The sequence below is a fragment of the Chroicocephalus ridibundus genome, chromosome 5 (assembly GCF_963924245.1).
Source record: "Chroicocephalus ridibundus chromosome 5, bChrRid1.1, whole genome shotgun sequence".
Taxonomy (NCBI): Eukaryota; Metazoa; Chordata; class Aves; order Charadriiformes; family Laridae; genus Chroicocephalus; species Chroicocephalus ridibundus.
In genome coordinates, this window is record NC_086288.1 from 34577341 (window position 1) to 34596455 (window position 19115).

The 19115-nt window shown below is 38.3% G+C and overlaps 1 protein-coding gene across 3 annotated transcripts in view; it reads left to right on the plus strand.

Annotated features, from left to right (window-relative positions):
- Positions 1-19115, plus strand: part of FHIP1A (FHF complex subunit HOOK interacting protein 1A) — a 93161-nt gene that overhangs the window by 8833 nt on the left and 65213 nt on the right. For 2 of the 3 annotated variants that reach the window (XM_063336562.1, XM_063336563.1), the window contains one exon: positions 884-991. The gene's annotated coding sequence lies outside the window, so the exon portion shown is untranslated. Of the gene's footprint in view, positions 1-883; positions 992-2768; positions 2801-19115 lie in introns of all 3 variants that reach the window. The other variant, XM_063336565.1, reaches the window with a different exon arrangement.

Genomic DNA, 19115 nt, shown 5'->3' on the forward strand with positions numbered 1-19115 from the left:
CTGGTTAACATGAATCTTATCCAGTAGTTCTGTGTGTTAAGAGCAAAAAAAATTAAATAATTAGGAGAGACATTGTTCCTTCAGGAAATTATATTAATGGCAGAAATTGAAACTATACCTCTGAATAGCTTCAGAAAATATGAAATGTTGTGAGAGATTGGTTTGTCTATTAGTGAGCTCTTTAACATGAAACACAGCAAGAAGGGAAAGGGAATCCCAGCTGGATTGCGAAAGGCAAGTGTGAAAATACAGCGCAAGCACATATAATTAAAATGCAACATTCAGAATGGCCAACTCAAAAAGAGTAACAAGAAATCATTATAGAAATATGTTAGTAAAAAGAAAGACAGGGAAGGTTTGCTGCTCTTTGAAGACTGGAGCTGTGGACAGATAATGCAAAGAGGTTGTCTTTTTTTCTTTTTTTTTCACCTCATGTTTAAGAAGAGAGACTGGGACTAGGAGGCGAACATGGTGTTCAAGGCAAGTGCTAAAACCCTAAGCTGGTGTGAGGAAGGAAATGAGTTATAGAGCATTTAGATAAGTTTAAATTTGAAGTGTTTAAAAAAACACTATTGAAAGGGTAAGAGCTGGCTGATGTAATCTCTGAGCTGCAGCAGTTACTTAACTGACGGAGAATGTGTGTAATTCTGTGAGACTGAGAAGCGTGATTATAGTGTCTGTCTTTACAGGTGTTGGGGGGGAAGTGGAAATGAGCAGTTGTAGACCCAGTTTAGCTTTGATTATTTGTTCCAGTATTTTTCCTGGGAATTAAACCCTCCTAAAGCAGTAGATGACAAAGAAATGAGCAGTAACCCATATTATTTTATTTTTAAGATTAAACCATGTTAGACTAATGTAATTCATTTCTCTGAAATCCTAACAGGCCCTGCAATCAGAAGAGGAGCAGTTGATCTCTGATAGCTTCACTCTTTATGATAGAAAATGTCAAAACTTCACTCTTGTTAAAGAATGTCTGGAGGAATTGAGTGTGGTAAGTGTTAAACTGCTTGAAAAACATTGTCTTCTCTAGAAATGGACTTATGAAATAGTGTTTTGGTTTTGGATGGGGTTTTTTTGTTTTTTATATATATGAAGGATTTAGGTATTATAGTGTGTGACAATAATGGTAAGAGTTAACATTGTTAAGTAACTGTAAAATTAGAGACTATCATAGGAAGATATTGTCATGGAACGTTTGAATACTGCCCTCGGAAAAGGTTTTTTTTTAATAGGGTTGGTTCTGAGGTTGGGGCTGAGGTTTGCATAGCAAAAGCATGAGCCCCACAGCTCGGTTCCTTGCTTCAAACACAGCGAGCCTAAGTAATTACTGTCTCCTGGTTGATGTGAGCAATCAGAGAAGGCCAGAAGGACGAAATGCTTCCCCCTGAGGCTTGATTCAGTAAACCTTTAGGACCTTTCTAGTTCTTACTGTGGGGTCCTGTGACTGTATCACATATGTGTGAATAGAAGTACATTCTGCAAGTTAAATGAAGTAATCTTTTTAGCCAGTGTTGAGGTACTTTCCAGTTTTGGAGATGGAATTCATTTAAAAAAGAAAAAAAGGAGGTAATATGAACCCATTGGAGGGAGTCTGGAGAGCAGTGAGAATATCTGGGTATCTGGAGGAATGACTGAATGAACCAGGCACTGTTATTTTAGCTTCAAAGAAGAGAAAGAGGTAGTGGAGAAATGAGAGTGAGTGTTAGTATAAGTATGTGAAATATACATGTTTCTCACAATGATCTGTTCTCTTTCCTTGGTTGGTAAGACACTGTTACTTGGAATATATTATCAGAAAAAGTTGTGAATAATTTTAAGAATAGGTGATGCAAGCATCTGTGAGTTGTGATGGAAACATGATGGGTATTACCATGGCACAGGGAGGACTAGATGACTTTGATCCTTTGACTGGTAAACGGGAGACGGTTACTGTGGTGCTGCATGATCTGTAAAATCCAGGGATAGTGCAGTACTGAGATTTCCTTTTCTCCAAACATTTACGTCTCATCTGACAGGGAGGATCCAGAATATATTAAAATATTATGCCTCTCTCTCTCTCTTTTTTTTTTTTTTTTTTTTTTTCTTCCTGCCTGCATGGAGTAGATGAGTGAGACGTAAATCTTCACATTGCTGTGGCTGTTGCAAAGTAGCTAGAACTGTTATATAAGAGAACAACATGAAAAAAGGTCTACAGCCATGCCTATACCCACACTGTCTCTGCGGGAGCAAATCCTAGAACAGGGTGTGCTAGAAAATGTGGTGTAAAGATGCCTAGGTTAGCTTCAAAAGCAGTTTAGTCATATTTGTATCGCATTGCATCCAAGCCACTGTGGTTTTACTGCTTCCAGACCTATGCTAATGTCTGCTCTCTGACATGAAGACTTAATCAGCTTGTGCTAGTGACAATTTGGCAAACTCTTTCGTGTAATCCACTGTATGTTGTAAACAGCCCTCTGTTGTGCTGCCCTTGTAGCCTGTGTTTATTTGTGTGCAGTAACTCTTTAATATAATTGTCCGGCTACAGCACAAAACAGAGATGGCTCTTCACTGTGAGATTTCTTGTCTGAATGCTAGGAATAACAACAGTGACACGAAACGAAGGTTTTAATTTTAGTTGGATGCTATCGGGCAAAGCTGTGAATAGCAGAAGAAAAATAAAAATATGAGGAAGTACTGCAGTGTCAACTGATCTTTAAATCAAAAGCAAATAGGCACAATTTTACGTAAAATTAACAGTTGAGGAGACCTTTTTTTTTTTTTACTTACAGAGGGAAGTTTCCCAGGTTGTATCACTTCTATGGTATGTTCTATCTCTTAATTACCATCATGCATGTATGAAACAGAGCAAATTTTTAACATACTTCCCTTTTAATGTTTTAAAGTCCATCTGCTGTTTTTGTGAGATTTTGAATGGCATGTATTGCTACTGGGAGTGTTTGTACTGATTCATAGATCTGTGGACTATGCTTTCTGGGGTTATTTTCTTGGGCTTTCACATGAAGGGGAAAGATAAGGAAAGCAATTTAAATTTCCCAAACCACAAGGCTATGCATCTTTCATAATATCTAGCCGGAGTAGTGGTGTAGGTTATGATACATGGGATGCAATACAGTCTCAAAGGACAATTTTCATCTCAAATAAAATGCAGTATAATCCTGACCTCAAAATTAATTGTGTAAAAGAGCATGGCTAGTTCTTGGCTATTCACTTACAAACCCTTGAAAAGGCTTTTGCCATTCTGAGGATGTTCTGTAACCTGCCTATTAAAAGAAGGTTTAGCAGACTGCTCTGCTGTGGGTTGAAGAAACGTTGGAAACTGCCTTCTGTCACGATGTTGATGATACCAAGATATGAAATAGAGCATCTTAATTCATGAAGGTTACTACTATGAATTGACTGGTTTTATGTCCTAAAACTGTTTAATATCCTTAACACACCGATGTTAGGACAGGATTTCAAGCTATCCAGGCAATGTAAGCTGATATATACATATATATAAACATTTCTTTCTGATATCCAAATGATTTTAAATTATTTTTTTTAATATCTGGTTCCAGTTTCTTTGAGCAGTTCCTCTACCATTTCATGTTTGCCTCATTTGTTTGTTTTCAGAAATGAGAAGGCAGAAACTTTTTGCGTTCTCTCTCTTTCCCTCTGCCCCTCTCTCCCCCCCTCCTTAGGATACAGAATGCAGATGTGTATTATTTTTTACCTGGCTGGTGGTGCTGCTTGCTAGCTTTGTCAAAGCTGTGTATTTGATGCAAAAGCAAAATATTCTTTCTTCCAAAAATATGTTACATAAGGCAAGACTGTGCTTGGCAGTAATGGTTTCTCAGTGCCTAGAAAGTCAGTGCTCTCTGGAGATAAGGATGTATTATTTTCTACTCGGCAGTACTGAATTTTGTCTGGAGGTGAATGGGAGCTGGTAACAAGTACACACTGGCAATACTGTGTGATTAATATGACTCTCCTGGGCCACAAGTACAGGAAGCTCTCGGTTTAATTATAACTGTGCTTCTTTAATTTAATTACAACTTTTTTAACGAAAAAAAGCTGATTAGAAATTGGAATTTCTTTAGATTTTTCAAATTCTTGTGATTTTTGTATACTAGACTGAGTCTTTTTTTGCCATCTAACCTAAGGTGTGTGTTTGTGGTTTTTTGTTTTTAAATGAGTTGGGAAGCTAAAGGCATTAAGGTTCTGGAAAGTTATCATAGACTGATGTTAAGGTTTCAGATACAAATTTTTTTACGTATGTGTGATCAGAGACTCTTTCTGTGTTCCAAATGCCTTCTCTTTGAAACCTGCACATTAACTGCATATCATAGAGAAATCATGCTTTTGTAGACTACAAAAGAACAGACCTTTCTGTTTTTCTTTACTGCCTCAGTAGTAGCAACAAAGAGTCATTGCGTCAGTCTTGCAGTACTTTGAACCTGAAACACTGAATATATGCTAGGATAATACGGCACCACTCTTAAATATGTGTAATATTTTATTAAGCACATAATGGAAAACATGCTCTAGCCAGATCAGAAATGGGATTGTTCCTCATATGATTCTGTTCTTCATTGGCTATGGTTTCAGTCTCTTGTACCAATTTTCAGTTTCAGGCTAGTGATTCTAGGTAAGAAATGTTCTTCAGGTTGAAGCATGCTGGAATCTTTAAAACAAATGTGCTAAGAGGCTCACTTCTCCCTCCCTCCCCCACCTTCCTTACTTCTGATCCACTTGAAGCCCCTCTATGAGTGCTTCTTGCATACTCCTTTCCCACATTTGTAGTAAACAATGATTTCTAGTGAGGCTTGGGGTTACCTTCTGGGCTAGACTTTAGTTCTGATTATGGGTAGGGGCTATTTCTCTCTCTTTCCTTTTCTTTCCTCTCTTTCCTTTTCTTTCCTCTCTTTCCTTTTCTTTCCTCTCTTTCCTTTTCTTTCCTCTCTTTCCTTTTCTTTCCTCTCTTTCCTTTTCTTTCCTCTTGTGAATAGTCAGTCCTGTGATTGACTATTTCATATGCAGCTAAAAGAAAAGAAAAATGCCAGGTTGATCAACTTGTAAACCTCAAGCACAAGGACTTCATTTATTATGTGTATGACAGTAGTTTTTAAGCTATGCTGCAAATTAAAGAAGGTAAATCCAAGGGAGAAAATAATAAAAAAATTATTTAAACTAAAGGACAGCTTGGTCAAGAACAGAATTATAGGCTCCACTTGTAAATTTACACAGATAAGTGATGCAGCAAAACAAAAATAGAAAGACTGTATTTAACAAATCAAATTTATAATCTTACTTTGATGACAAAACGCAATGGATCTATGAAGCAGACAGGAGGAGAGTTAGTGTTAATTACAAATTATGGAGAAATCTCCTTCCTTTAGAGTCCCCACTCAGCATTATTTTGAATAATAAGAAAATATATTAAAAATATCATGGTTAATGAACTAGCATTATGTGAACAGTATTTTACTATTTCAGTGATGCTGTACACAATCCTCAAATTGTGGAAGCCAGCTAGTAGTAACAAAGGCCATACAGAATGTTGGCAGATAAAAGCATGTGAAATTGTCCTGAGTCTCTTACGGATTTTTATCTCTAGTGAGCTATGCAAAGTAGTACCTTTCTGAACCGTGGTCAAAGGAAAAAAAAAAAAGACCTAACAAACTTTTTTCCTCATGTAGAATTTAAAAAAATAATAAAACATCGCCACATACTATTTAAAGGGTACTTTAAAAAAAAAAGCCCCAACCCTGGGTTATAACATTTCCTGGATTATTCTGGTTCCATGTTGGTGTTATATATATGTATTTTATTTTCTGCTGTTTAGAGGTACAGGCTGGAGTAAGACTGCATTAAAGGCACTGGCAGGAAATGTTTTAGAGATGAACTGGAGGATAGAGAGATTCACCCTGGTATCATTTCATTGAGGAAATCGGCTAGTTTTTAGAACTACCTGTTTGTTTTAATAGAGGAGGAAAATGATGCTAAAAGACTATTATGAGATTTCTAGTTACCTCTGTGGAGGAACTTGGTATAATCATCCCTAAAATTCAGGAGCATAAAATGGTAAGGATCATCTAGTCCAGCCTGTACTGTGACTGTGTTATATTTGTGATGTATAAACTGGTGTCTTCCAATAAGCTCTTAATTTTGAGGTGATTTTGTTCACGCTACTTTGATGGGAAAGCTGTTTAAAAACCTGGTTTAAACTATGAGGTTTTGGCCAAAAATTATCTTTATGCAAAATAATTATTTTCTCCCTTCATGTATTTACCTTTTTAACTTTTGCATGATTCCTTTCAGCATGCTGAAAACTGTTTCAGAATTTTGCCTTCTTGCTTATAAGACAGAAAAACTTACAGCCTCCCTATTTTGAATTAATTTGTGTAGTCTGGAGGAATTTCTGCCAGACAGGTTAGCAGGATGTCTGTAAAATCAATTTTGAATGCTAAGCACTGTATAAATGAATAGACACCCTTTTCATACTTGCATTTTTTGTATGTGTGCAGCCTTGTTACATGTCAAATATAAATTTAATATAAATGACTACAGTGTTGACAGAAAGGTGTGGATTTTTCCTTCTCCTTTGCCTTTGCATGTGTTTAGTTTGTTTAACAAGATGTTGCTATGATGCATTTCCTGTCTGAAAATTGAGTTTTATAATCAACTTTTTGGCAGCATAGCCAGCTATAGCATTCAGCGTCACATCACTTTTTTCTGCTTCTGATGTTTTTTTGCGTCATTTTTCCCCACCTGCCCCCACCCATCCCCCCTTACTTTTTAGCCAGGACAGTTTTTTAATTGCCCCAAACATATTCAGTGTGTGATGCACAAGTGCTTTTGAGGTGCAGCATGGATGCAAATGGTTTTTGTGTTGCAGCAGTGAACAGAGGGCAGCAAGGAAGAGAAATGTGGATTGCTTCTTTGGTGGTGTGGGCTCATAGCTGATGATGGCCTTGGTGTTTTCAAGGGCTTCTCACCAAGGTGATGGTGTAAGGCCTGAAAGCTCTGATGTTGTCTGTGTGGACGTCTCATGCTGTGGGATACACTTTGTTGTTGCTTCTCTTGTATACTTGAGATTTTTGTTCTCTTTAAGATGGCTTGTTTTATTCCCCCAGTTGTTAAACTGCCAAATCTCATTCAGGTGTTGGGCAGTTACTTTCTAGTAATAGAGACTGATAATTTTTATTTTTCTACTTTCTCCGACTTTCCTTGTCTGTAGTGGAAAGCTGAATGCTGCTGAAAGGTGTCAGCTGAAGAAACTTTAGATCTAGATTGTCCACCAAATGGAACAGCTGCCAGAGCAAGTTTTTCCATGCTGACTTCTTGACATGCTTTAATTGCAGGTAAAGTTGGTGTGTGTGCATATTATAGGTAATTCATAGAATCATAGAATGTGTTGGGTTGGAAGGGACCTTTAAAGGTTATCTAGTCCAACCCCCCGGCAATAAGAAGGGACATCTTTAACTAGATCAGATTGGTCAGAGCCTCATCAAGTCTGGCCTTGAATGTCTCCAGGGATGGGGCCTCTACCACTTCTCTGGGCAACCTGTTCCAGTGTCTCACCACCCACACTGTAAAGAACTTCTTCCTAATGTCTAATTTAAACCTACCCTGCTTTAGATTAAAACAATTGCCCCTCGTCCTATCGCTACATGCCCTTGCAAACAGCCCCTCCCCAGCTTCCTTGTAGGCCCCCTTCAGGTACTGGAGGGTTGCTATAAGGTCTCCCCGAAGCCTTTTCTTCTCCAAGCTGAACGACCCCAGCTCTCTCAGCCTGTCTTCATAGGAGAGGTGCTCCAGCCCTTTGATCACGATACAGAAAGAGTTGAAGGAGGAAAGACTCATCTTCTTTATCTATGTTTAAAAATTGAGCACAGAAACTTTAGAAATCCTTTTACAACAAAAACTAAGTAAGGGGTAGAGGCTCCTAGACTTTGGTTTGTCATTAAATCATCTTACTTCATCTTACTCTGCGGTGAAACTAGTCAGCTGACATGAAAATTCAGATAAATCTCTTCCCTGACCTGATCTACGAGCATGAGTATTAGTTGGTTCTTGATGCAACATCATACGTGTGCCTTTTTTTATTAGATAAGCTGTTCTACAAGGTGAAAAGCGCTAAACAGTTAATGAGTCGCCTTCCCAAGAGAAGCTTATTCTCAGGTTGCGAAAGGGGCTGATGAAAGAGCATGAAGGGCGGTGTGGTCTTCATCACTTGAATGTTTCATAGAAGAGTTGGCATCATTTGGGGAGGAGATGTGGATGTTAGTTGCAAGACTGATATAAGGAAGTTGTGTGCATAAGAGAAGCCCAAGCTACCTAGTAGGAGGGAGCCTGATGTGTGGGTGTGAAATGAGACTGGGATTAGTACAGACAAGCTTGAAATTTGTCAGTATGTTTGGTTTCCAGAGTTGTCTTGGTTACGTCAGGTAGGCCACTAATACCAGTCAAATAACATTAGACAGGGAACAAATATGAAATGATACTTTACAATAATTACTAGTTCTGGTTTTTTAATATACCTAGCTTTTCTTTGAAACTGATTAGAGAAAAATAGGAATAGCTGTTAATAAATATTAACAATTGGGTAAACTCTTGTGCCTTGTTTGTTATTTTTAAAACTCCAAATGCTTGCTTTGTGAAAACGAACACTGTCTTTCAGCAGCCTTTGTGTAGCATGTGTCTGGTCTTACCCTCTTCTGTAATGCTACATATTAATTCTTCCACCGCTTTCTTGATGCTGTTTGTTGCAGTTCTTGAGGCTGACCTGTGACTTCTGTTTTGTCAAGTTGGAAGTGAGGATATTCTTCTTCTCATATTAACCTGTGCTGCTTTGTAATGGTTGGGGAGGCATCTGGTTTCTCTGTAATATATCCTGCAATTTCCCAAAGTATCATATCAATGTATCTTTGGAAAACTGAGGGTCTGTAGATACACTGATGCTTGACAAGTTAAGTATTTAATATATTCTTGTCTTCATTCTCTGAAGGAATTAATTGTCAGCTCTAACAGTGGTGTAAACCTGTTTTATTTGCAAATCATTAAAATGTTTCTGAATGTCAGGCCTTGTCCAGAAGCTCAGCTAGCAGGGTGTTTGTCCGGAAGAACGACATGTTCCCAACACAGATGGCACTATATCCAAAACTGAATGAGTATCAGCTTTTACATGTACTGAGCTACAGCTTATCCATGATTCTGTTGCTGTATGGAAGCAGCTTTGATTGCCAAAGTCACTATTTCTCAATCAGTTACTGTAGGTAAGAGTTGTTCTTCAGATGGTTTGTAGCATTAGAATTTAATTACACTAATATTTTACACAATAAAGGCAAGTCTATTTCTTTCTCCTGATAGAAAGCAAAAGAACAACAACTGTTACTTTAAATTATAGTCCGATCTCATTCTGTAACTTTGTCGAAAGCAGTGTACAGCTTTTGATTAGTTGTTTCTTCTGTCCCTGACTTAAAATCTCGTTGTGCTAATGGAAAGGCCGTACAGTCACTGATAGTGGAAAGTGACGTGAACCAACACAGTGATGTGAAGTCTTTCTCTAGTTGCCACTAGTTCCTACTCCATGTTAGTTCAAGTCATCAATTATACTAGTATGTTTGAGTTCCCCTGCTTTAGCTAACAGTAGTCATGAAAAAAAAATTCTAATTTCATAACATGAGAGCTTGAGTATCTAGTTTAAGTTTATCTGTGATTAAGGCTTTGATACCAGTTGGGACTAGAGTTGATAATATTTTTTTATCAGAAAATACTAACACATTTGAAATAAGTATGTTCCCATATGTTTTTGTTTTCAATTAAACTTTTCTAAGGAAAGCCTTCCTAGATTCAGGTTGGAATTTCAGAATGAATAAAGACACAAAATGGATATAAGCCCTTTTTTAAAGTTATGTAGTTTGTATGCAGGATCTTAGGATCATGTTTCCTTTGAGCTGTATTCTTCCTGTGGGTGTTTTTTTTTGTTTGTTTGTTTGTTTGGTTTTTGGTTTTGTGTTGTGGCTTGCTTTTTTTTTTTCCTCTGGTGAAAGGTGTGTAGGGTTTTCAGTTTGTTCTAATTTAAAAAAAAAAAAGTCGAAAAACTGTGAAGACAGACTTGTGGGGAGGGAAGTATCTTTTTCATTCAGCAGTGAGTTTGATCTTAGGAGCAATCCAGTAAAAACTTGCTTGCTATCAGTTTTCTGAAATTAATATTATAGGGGAAGATCCTGTTCTACTGATGTAAGTAATTTTTAAACTGCCTTGAGCTTCACAAAATGTTAATATTAATATAAAAGAGCTCTTACATTATTTAGATCTTACTCTTTCATAGGATTCCTTGGGTTGGTTGCAGGCTACTTGGCATGGCCTTCTTTAGGAGTCAATGATATGCTATAAATAATTTAAATAGTTCTTATTTCTAATCTTTCATCACTATATACTAGTGTACAAATTTGCTCTCACTATGGTGCTGAGGAATAGGTCCATAAAGGATGCATCTGCCTGGCAGTTTGGAGTAGTATAAAGGTCTATACATTGCTCTAGTAATGCATAAGACACTTGCTCTTTCTCAGCTCAAGACAAACACGGAAAAAACTTGCGTATATGTCACATAATGTGGGCTATTCATTGCAGAGTTTCAGGGTGTGTCATAAAGAATGTTTAGTCCAACCATCTTGACTTATTTGTCATTGCTTGTGTCTTGAGTCTAATTAGACAAGTGCATATTTTGCCCTGAAGAATTAAGCACAGTGCAGGGAAGCTAGCAATGTGTAATGGTAGATAGGAGAAGCCACTGGCATGATGAAATAGAAAAGTAAGACAAGTTTTCTGATAATAGTGACAGCTGTTTTTCTCAACTTGGTCCCATTGAAATAAAAATAGTTAGTAGGTATCTTTGCAGAATTGGCTTCACCTTAGTACTAAATTAGTGTAAATTGTACTTGGTAGCAGCCTTATGAAACCTAAGGGAATTTGTCACCATTCTGAAGAAAGGAAACTTGGTAAGTTCAGTATTAGAAATTAACAGACTTTATGATAGTCTTAAAAAAAAATAAAAATCAAAAAGGAAACCAGAAAAAAAAAGTGATTCTGTTTTTCATCATAAAAGTGAGCATTATCAACATAGTGGTTTTATGTTTATTTTGAAGGAAAAAACACCACGGTAATGACAGTAAACTTATAAGGAAAAAGTTACACTAATACAAAATAAAACTACAGAACAAAATCTCTAAGGATCAAATTCTCAGTTGACAGGATGTTTTCCCGTGTATCATTGTTCTTTACTTCCCAACATTTTTTAAAACAAAGAGGGTTTTCAGGTAAAGCCGACTTAATTTTTCCAAGTGTGGATTAATTAAATTGTTTAAAAGTGTGCATTATTATTATTTCAAAATATAATCTTGGAATAAATGAGAGAGGAGTAAGATATACTGTTAATATAGGGGCCTGCAAGGATTGATTGAATTGGAAGGCTAAATGTAAACTCATTCATTAGATTTTGGTTTTGTTTCTGCAGTCCTAGAATCTGTTGGGCTGATCATAAAAACACTAGGGAAACCTTCCTTTTTGTAGCTGTTGTCAGACAAGCTTCTCATTAATCAGACAAGCAATGGAGATAACGATATTCGATGCATTTGTTGTATATGGGGCAGTAGGGATTGGTGAGGGTTTTCAAGCTGAAGTGTTCCTACAACAGGAGTTGATGGGTTTATGGCTCTTGTGAGAAGGCAGCAGAAGCCTGGTGGAAGTTGTGCTGCCCAAGCACAGAAGCTGGGGTTCCCAGTGGCCATGTCTCAGAAATGCTGTTTTGATTTAAAAGCAGAGAGGGCCTTGCGTGCGATGCAGTATGTTTTCCTGTTGGTCGGATTTGAGTTGCATCCTACCGGCTGCACTCACACCTGTGACTGGAAGAGAGCTTAAGAGCATCTGTACTGGCCTGGGTCAAAGATCAGCTCGGCACAGTGGTGTTTTCCAGTGGCGGCGAAATATGTGCATAGTCCAAGCGTGTGGCAGTATCTCGGGCCATGTGCTGTCCATGGGCTTATTTAATCAAAAGCCATAGTCTTTCTGTTCTGTAAGTTCAGTGTATTTTTTTTTTCTTTCATGAATTTGACTATTGCTTTTAAAAATTGTGTATACTTTTGGTACCTGCTGTGGCCTGTAACAATGAGTTCTATAATTTGTCACAAATTAACACTTGTGCAGGAACAGAGACGGGAAAAGGAGATATCCAGAGGGAGAAGAATGCAGGATCAAAATTTTAGCTGTTTAAGTCACGTATCATATACTCCTTTTAATTTTTTTAAAGGACTCTGTGCTTTAGTGTATGTTTCATGGCTATGATTTACACTGTCATTTATCTCCCTGGATTCTGGATAAATTTTTTAAACTCTGGTTTGCTAGAAATAGAATTGGATTAATGAAAAAGCAACATCATCTACTTCAATTGTACTGTTGGGCTTTTTAAAACAGTGTTTGTGGCCTTAGTTTCATATTAAGTTGAATGTTGTAAAATTTACATTGAATATTATTTTTGTTGCAAGTCTTTTAAAACAAAAGATTTGGACACTGTAAGTATAACATTATTGAAAAGGAATTTTGGAGAAACCTTTTTACTACCCAGATTAGATTAATAAGATTTGCTGGCAGTGCTTGAGGTTCAAAGTGAAGAAATTGACTGGGTAGTAAATTCAATTAATTCCATTGCCACGCGCGTGCTCAAGTTTACAAAATGCAAGCTAAGCAGAATACTTGTCTCATCCTCCTTTCGTGTCTCTAGTAACTAAAATGAACTGTGGCTTATCTTAACCAAGAGAAGGTGGCAGTGATTAAGTAAATATGATGCATTCCTGAAAGGCACTGGTTGCTGGAACTAGCATGTAGTTGCAAAATGATTTACTGTGATATTCTTTTGATGTCGATTCAATTTGAAAGTGTCCTCTTCCTACCAGTAAAGTGCAACGCTGTGTCTTACACACAGGCTGTTTTATTGTAGGCCATTTCCATTTACTACAAAGGTGTGTGGCTGACTACTTCAGTCCCAGGTTTTGAAGCTTTTTGTTTTTGAAGTTTGCATGGAAACTGTTTTATGAAATGCATGGGGTTTTTTGCCTCTCTTCTAGCAGGAACGTTATATTCAAGAGGAAGGGAAAGTCTTTCACTGCATTCTAGCTGTGGCACAAAGGCAGTGTGTGACAATATGTGAATGACTTTTTTTTGCGTGAATCTTTTGCTATTGGGGAAATCTTTGACTACAGTACTGCAGAAAGACGCTAACCCGAATCAATATTGAAACATTGACTCAAAGTCTGTGTTCTCGTAGGTAAAAGTAATGTAACTCATTGACTTGATTGGTACTACTCTGGGACTTACTTTATCAACATCTGAACTTAAAGTGCAAGAAATGTATAAATATTTTGTTTCAGTGCAGAACAGTGCAGTGTTTGTCAGTTTTAATCACTGCACAATTATAATCTGATTGCTTTCTGAAGTTGTTTGGGATCCTTCAGATATAAAAAGGGATATTACAAAATAACTTGGTAAGTACCACTTAATATTGATTTTCTTCAATAGCCTTTCTCTCACTTCATAGCTGTTCTTCACACTTAATGGCTACCCAGTTATACTGAGAAGACATATAACAACGTTATTTAAAAAAAAAAAAACACAACTCCACAATTCTATCTTAGGATGTTGATATTTAATCATTCCTAGTTTTGCTGGTTGTTTTTAAGTCTTAATGAGCTTTGCTTCAGTTGAGAGTTTGTTCTCCCTGTGTGCTGAAATTGCATTGCTGATCTGTAAAATGTTGTAGACTCTCAAGTGGCCTATGTAAAATACTCTTTGTGCACACCAGCAGCAGAATATGATTGTTGTAGGATGTGCTGGAGAGGAGCTTTCGTTTTACCCTCATGAAATAATTGTTTAGGTATACCCTTGAGCAACCAGCTGCAACTGAAAAAATGAATCTTTTGAAGATGCTGTGGTAATGAAGCTTTTACGTACGAATTCAGTAACTTTAAAATTTATCTTACAGTACAGTCTTTAATGATCTAATCATTTATTTTCTTATTTACAAAACAGACTCATAAAACACTCTTGACAGTTATCTGATTCTGTGGGTGGTTCCAGTAAGTAGGCTACAACATGATACTGAGAGGGAAAAAAACGGGTGCACTGATATTTCACTGTTTTGGAAATGTCATAGTATCTTCAGTGAATATAAGAGAACGTTAAAAAGTTGGAGCTTGATCAATTTATGAAGGATTATAAATTATGACAGCAGATGAGGGGGACTTGATAACCAAGGAAATCCTTCAGTTCTAAGCCCCATGAAGGTCATGACAGGGGGGGAAACTTTCAAAAGCCAAAGTAATTGAAGTACTTCTCATCTGAAAACAGCTTGGAAACTTAATAAGTTTTTGCTATTCATGAATGTCAAGACAGGGACTTTATTTTGCTGTGATCCCAGGAGCAGTTCAAAAAAGTATTATTCCTGAGAGGAACAACTTTCCTGCTTCTGCCCTTATTTTAAGTCTGTAACATTATCAGTCTGTTTTCTCTTTCAAAACTGTTAGCTGCACAGCAAAGCGTGTTTGAAAGTCCTTTGACTGGAGTCATGGTAGATGCATTCTGGAATTGGTTCCCTTCGCACCAAGGATCTTTGAGGGTGGGATAGCATAGATGAGGAAGTTGCTGTATCCTCTATTATTTTTCTTTGTGTCCAGGTAGGGAGAGGCACAGATACTGGGGTGGGTGAGATGCAAAAGAATCTGCTGGCCCCCAAGGGTAATGTTCAGCTTGGAATGGCCATTGGCCAAATGCAGAGTTGGAGGTTTAATCTTAGAAAAATAAAACAGGAAAGCAGTCTTTGAGAAATGAGAATTCTTGCAGTTCCAGCGGAGGAAAGGACGTGAAAATTTTATTTTAAGAAAATAAGGAATTTTTATTAATATATTTGCAAAAAGAGATTCATTTCTGGGAATGTTTTGACTAGTGCTCATGTTCAGTGCATCTAAATGAGTTTTTATTCACTTCTGCTGGCACTTTATGTTATGTTTCCATACATCTCCTTAATCAGTTTGTGTCCCTTACCAGGGGCACAGTGGCTATCAGGCCAGGGAGTATTTCTGTTGCATTTGGTCAGTTTGGAATAAGGTGAGACTGGGAATCCAGTGTCTCCTGATATTTTGAAATGTTTACTACTAATAAGTTTGAATTCTTGTTTCAGAAGAACTAACATATCATTAATTACTGGCTCAGTAACAGGGGATCAGCTGTACATCTTCAGAATTTGACTTGCTGGCTCTAAATATACAACTATGGTAATAAAAATTGGGGAATAGTTCCAGGAGCAGCAGAGCTGATAGTCTCTGTCAAAGGTGGAAGCTGCACAGCCCCCCGGCCTCCCTCTCTCCCTCCACCCCTTGGCTTCTCCCTCCATTCACAATTTGCAGTGATGTGGGCTTACTCTTTTCTGTTTTGACTCTTGTTAGAGCTGTTGGTAAACTGACTTGCTTTGTGAACGGAACAGGAAGTACAAAATAAATGTGCTAGAGATATGGGGCCAAGGGATGGTACCTCATCCTTGTGGGAACTATGAACTGTTCTACTGGCTCACCCCAGCTTTTGGAGCTATTCTTTTAGTAAAAATCCTACTCTAAATAATTGTTTTGTCCTAGAAGGATAGAACTGAGATTAAGATGAATTGCTAATCTTTGAGTATTAAAATTCATAGCCTAGAAAACTTTGTTGTCTCTTAAATCTTAAGACTGTGTGACTGGATTCTGTTTTCCTTTCATTGGTGTAAATCTACCTTAATTTCACTGAAAGTCAACCTAGCATGCAGCTGGAAAGAAAAATTCAGACTGTTTAATGAGACACAGTTGAAGAAATTCGGTGAGACAAACTAAGATGAATGAACATGTGGGAAGGAACTACAGTTGAGGAGAATAATATGCTGCATTTTGAGAAATATAAACAAGTAGGAGAGTAGTAATAAAGTGCTTGCACAGTGTAAGCCAGTTTCTTAGAGCTGGGTGCCCAACAATAGTTAATTCGGGAGATGAAGCTATTGTTCCATTGCATTGCTTGCTTAAAAGAAACGAGAAAAACTGGTCTGGCACTTTTGAAAGGCAAGGCAGCAGCTTAATCAGTATCATGAATGACCCTGTTCAGAACTTCTCACTTTTCCTGAAACTGGCAGGGGGAAAAAAAAAAAACAGACAAAAAAATAACCTGACAAACCCTGAGCAGAATTACTGATGCTCTTTTATGAATGTTTTTTTCTCTTTGTCTGCTTTGACCCTGACTGGAAGCCAGGTGCCCGCCAAAGCTGCTCTATCACTCCCCCTCCTCAACTTGACAGGGGAGAGAAAATGTAATGAAAGGCTCGAGGGTTTGAGATAAGGACAGGGAGAGATCATTCACCAATTACTGTCTTGGGCAAAACAGACTCGACTTGAGGAAATTAAATTAATGTATTGCCTATTAGAATCCAGAGTAGGGTAATGAGAAATAAAATCCAAATCTTAAAACACCTTTCCCCCACCCCTCCCTTTTTTCTGGGCTCAACTTCATTCCCAATTTCTCTACCTCCTCCTTCCAAATGGCACAGGGGGATGGGGAATGGGGGTTGTGGTTAGTTCATCACACGTTTCTGCCACTCCTTCTTCCTCACGAGAAGGACTCCTCACACTCTTCCCCTGCTCCAGCGTGGGGACACTCTCACCAGAGACAGTCCTCCATGAACTTCTCCAATGTGGGTCCTTTCCATGGGCTGCAGTTCCTCACAAACTGCTCCAGTGTGGGTTCCTTCCATGGGGTGCAGTCCTTCAGGAACCACTGTCGGTCCCCCATGGGGTCACAAGCCCTGCCAGCAAACCTGTTCCAGCATGGGCTTCTCACCATGGGTCCACAGGTCCTATCAGGAGCCTGCTCCAGTGCGGGCTTCCCACAGGTTTACAGCCTTCATTGGGCATCCAGCTGCCCTAGTGTGGGGTCCTCCAGGAGCTGCAGGTGGATATCTGCTTCACCATTACCTTCCATGGGCTGCAGGTGGATACCTGCTCCACTGTTACCCTGCATGGGCAGCAGCGGGACAGCCTGCCTCACCAGGGGCTTCACTACAGGCTACAGGGGAATCTCTGCTCTGGTGCCTGGAGCACCTCCTCCCCCTCCTTTTTCACTGACCTTGGTGTTTGCAGAGTTGTTTCTCTCACTCCTCTCTCCTAGTTGTTCTCCTGCAGGTTTGTTTTTTGTTGTGATTCCTCCCCCCTCCCCCCTTCTCAAATGTTACCCAGATGTGCTACCACTGTGCTCATGGGCTTGGCTTTGGCTAGCGGCAGGTCTGTCTTGGAGCCAGCTGGCATTGGCTCTGTTAGACATCAGGGAAGCTTCTAGCAGCTTCTTACAGAAGCCACCCCTGTAGCTCCTCTGCTACCAAAATCTTGTCATGCAAATCCAATACACTCATAATGGAATTACTTTTGATTGGTTGCATGATTGTCTTACAAACATATACACCAGAAAATCACCTGAACTGGTACAGGGCGGTGTATCTTATATCTGTGTCTTCTAAAATGCAAACTGGGGATATCATCTAAGTGCATCTGTTCTACGTTTTTAAATGTGTTCTTCTTTTTTCAGAATGTATTGTCTAGCATCTTACTAATAATAAGACAACTGAGCTTGCATGTGCTCTGTCAGTACATTTCATTTACCGTGTCACCATTAGCTTCCAAAAAAGTTCTTAAATGTTCTGAAACAATATGGGCATTGAATCTAATGGAGGCAAGCCCTGTGCTGGATACTTCTGGAGGAGGACATGGCCCCCCAAACCCCTTCTCCTATCAAACTACAGAATTTATGTATTGTACGATATTTCTTTTACGTCTTTTTTTTTTTTTAAAACCTGTATGGTGTACGGTCTTTCTTGAGCTTCTTTAGAGTGCAGTAGTAGCACTCTGCAAAAGCAGTAAACATCTCCTGATACAGAATAATTGTCTAAAAGTTATCTATGGGGAAGTAGCTGGAACAATTGATCCCTGCAAGTGGGATTCCCACTTACCTAAGTCAGGAGTGAGACGATGCCACAATCTTTCCTACCCTCAGCATGCTCACAGCCTGAAGAGAGAGTGCAAAGATAGGATGTTATTTGTATAAGTGACCAGGTGACAACTTCTGTGCCTCCAAATTGCTGCCCAGGGGGATGTTTAGCATTTTATACAAAGAGTAGCCCAATCCCTGATCTTCCAATTGCCCTCTTTTTAAAGAAGAGAAGTATGGACATTTCCCATCTCCTAGACTGTTTAAGCAACCATCAATAATGGACCTACACGTTAAGAAGTTTCAAAAGACCTCTTTTGTGTGAGTCATGAGAACAGCGATTAGGTAAACGTGCATCTGTTGTGGTTAAATCTTTTATTTACCAGAAGTTTGACTCAGCATCCTTCCCTCACCCTGACTCCTGCACAGTTAATAGCAGGAGGGTGTTCACAGAAAAAGAATCTGTCCCTGGGGATGTGCTGTGTTTTTCTGTTGGCATATAGACAATTATTTTCTTGCTCACACACTTATGTTTATACTCAAAGCACTCTTTAAAGCTTTTTGTACTCCTGAGTGTCACTATTTTTAATCTATCACCATTCTATTGCCATTCATCTGTCACCATCTATCGTCATGATGCATAGCATGGAGACATGATAAAAGATTGAAAATATATCTTGGGCTTATAGAAAGAAGAAGTTTTGTTTTCAATATGATAAAAATAACCTCTGACTTACTATTCTTACACTAATATCTCTGAATATTTTGGGGGTTTTGGTGTGGTTTTTTTTTTTTTTGCTTATTTATCAGTTACGGTGAGAAAAATCACTCACAGCACATCCCATCTGTATCTGGGATTCAAGGACTTGTGCACTTTACTTTTCATTAAACTGCATATACGATTCTGACTTGTGGATGATAGATAATGAAAGGCGAAATGAAATGGCTATAGAGTTTTTAGAACTAAATGATTCCCCAACCAAGTTATGCAGTTATTTCAAGTGAAAAATTAACAACCTACTGTGCTTGGCATTTTAATGATGCATAGTAAGGTAGGCCCGTGTCTGTTTTTTTTTTTTTAATGT